Source organism: Hylobates moloch, unplaced genomic scaffold (genome assembly GCF_009828535.3).
Source record: "Hylobates moloch isolate HMO894 unplaced genomic scaffold, HMol_V3 SCAFFOLD_3, whole genome shotgun sequence".
NCBI lineage: Eukaryota > Metazoa > Chordata > Mammalia > Primates > Hylobatidae > Hylobates > Hylobates moloch.
The window spans coordinates 130,840,636-130,843,603 of record NW_026652278.1 but is presented as its reverse complement, the minus strand read 5'-3'; positions in this window follow the sequence as shown (position 1 = coordinate 130,843,603).

Below are 2,968 nucleotides of genomic sequence, written 5' to 3'. Positions count from 1 at the left end.
GTGGCTCTCATTGTCCATATGAATTTCCATTTCTTTTCACTTCCTTTCTTTACCCACCTTCTCTATTCCACCTCCGCCTGCTACGATTCATCTCCTTTGAGGTTCCCTGTATTGGATAAATTTTAACCCAAGCATTAGGCAGCAAAGGTTTCTGAGAGGAGCAGAGGCTGCAGAATCAGACAAGCCTGGCTTTAAATTCTTGCTGTATTCCATTGCTCTATTTCTTTTAGCAATATTATTTTAGTAAAGTTAACTTCTCTAAGAGAAGCAATAATACCTGTCTCATAAAGGTTATTGTGAAGATTAAATGAGATACTATATTAAGCCCCTGCCCCAGTATGGAGCAGAGTAATAAAGTTATATAACTTCCAAACAAGCAGGGTGAGGCTGGGGAGGAGAGGGGTGGTTAATAAGAAAAAGCAGAAAAAAACAGTATTTGTTAAAAACCTACAGGAGACATCATATTTAATGGTGAAATGTCAAAAGCATTCTACTTTAGATAACGAACAAGACATGGATGTCAGCTGTCACCTCTCTTGTTTAATAACATGCTGGACATCTTGCCCAGTGCAATAAAACAAGAGAAATGTAAAAAATTTATAGGAGGTGGAAAGAATGAAAAAAATTATTTTTATTTGAAGGTGATATAATTTTTGTAGAACACCAAAAAGAATCTCCAATAATTAGGATTAATAAATGTTTCACTTGGTTCTTCAATACAAAATTAATATATAAAAATTGGCCAGGCACAGTGGCTCACACCTGTAATCCCAGCACTTTGGGAAGACAAGACAAGAGAATCGCTTGAGGCCAGGAGTTCCAGACCAGCCTGGCCAACATGGTGAAACCCTGTCTCTACTAAAAACACAAAAATCAGCCGGGCATCCTGGCACACACCTGTAATCTCAGCTACTCGGGAGGCTGAGGCACAAGAATCGCCTGAACACTGCAGAGGTTGTAGTGAGATGAGATAAGATCACACCACTGTACTCCAGCCTGGGCGACAGAGTGAGACTGTCTCAAAAAAGAAAGAATTCAATCAATCAAACCCTTTAAGAAGAAAATTATAAAACTTCACTGAAAGACATTAAAGAGGCAGGGGATGGTGGCTCATACCTCTAACCCCAACACTTTGGGAGGCAGAGGTGGGAGGATTGTCTGAGCCCAGGAGTTTGCAGCCAGCCTGGGCAATATAGCAAGACCCTGTTTCTACAAAAAGTAAAAAAAAAAAAATAGCCAGTCATGGTGGGGTGCAGATAGTCTCAGCTACTTGGAATGCTAAGCCAGGAAGATTACTTGAGCCCAGGAGTTCAAGTCTGCAATAAACTATGATTAGGCCCCTGCACTCGACAGAGTGAGACCCTGTCTCAAAAAGAAAGAAAGACTTAAAGAAAATGTAAATAAATGGAAAGATTTACCATATTCTTGGCCAGGAAAACTCAACATTGTTAAGATATTGATTCTCCTAAGTGGACTGATAAATTCAAAGCATTCCAGTCAAAATCCCAACATTGTTTTTTATTTGATGAGTTAAATCTAAAATTTAGGTAAATAACAAAGGCCCAAGAATTACCAAAACTGTGGATGAAGAGCAAGATGTGGGACTTGACCTATCAAATATCAAGATAGAAAGCTTTAGGAATTAAGGACGTGTAGTACTGACCCAGAAACAGACAAATAGGCCAATTAAATGAAAAAGCCCAGAAACAGACCCAGGCATATATGGAGGCTTCATTGATGATAGAGTGGTCACTATCGTTCAATAGGGAAAGAGTGGGTGACTTAATAAATAGTGTCAGGACAATTAGATATTCATGTAAAAAATACAAAATTAGATCCTCAATTCATACTTTATAAAAATCAGTTGTAGGTGGATTAAAGACTTCATTTTTTTAATGTGAAAAATACTGCCATAGAACACTTAGAATAATATATAGATGGAACAGTTTTTTTACTTCAGAGTAAGAAAAATGTTATTAAGACACAAAAGCACACACCATAAATAAAATTATCAATAAATTCAGTTGTATTTAAAGTAAGAACATCTGTTCTGGCGGCTCACACCTGTAATCCCAGCACTTTGGGAGGCTGAGGCAGGTGGATCACCTGAGGTCAGGATTTCGACACCAGCCTGGCCAACATGGAGAAACCCCATCTCTACTAAAAATACAAAAACTATGTAGGTATGGTGGTGGGCATCTGTAATCCCAGCTACTTGAGAGGCTGAGGCAGGAGAATCGCTTGAACCCAGGAGGCGGAGGTTGCAGTGAGCCAAGATCGCATCACTGCACTCCACCCTGAGCAACAGAGTGAGACTCCATCTCAAAAAAAAAAAAAAAAAAAAAAAAAAATCTGTTCTTTGAAAGACACTGTAAAAAGAGTGAAGAGACAATCTATAAACAGAGAGAAGATATTTGCCTCACATATGATTGGCAAAGGCATCATATCCAGAACATATAGAACTTTTACAAATCAGTAAGAAAAAGACAAAGAACCCAACAGAAAAATAAAAGACCTGACAAGAAATTCAAGAAAACAAAGACATTACCAGAATTTAACAAATAAATGAAAAGTTGCTCATTAGTAAACAGAAAAATACAAACTAAAATCATTAGAATCCATTTTACTCTCACCAGATTAACAAAACATCATTTAGTTGGATAATATCAAGTGTTGTGAAGTCCTGCCTCAGGACCTTTGCACATGCTGCCTCCCTGAGCTGGAATACTCTACCTTTAAATCTTAGTGGGGCTTGTTCCTTCACTTCATTCAGATCTGGTTCAGTTGTTACCCTACTAAGATGCTTTTTCTGACCATAATATCCAAATACTGCCCTTCAGCCTCCAACATTCTGTAGCCTGTTATCTGCTTTATTATCATTTTCAAAGCACTTGTTAACATTTTGCTACATTTATTCTCTCTGTGTGTGTGTGTGTGTGTGTGTGTGTGTGTGTGTGTGTGTGTGTGT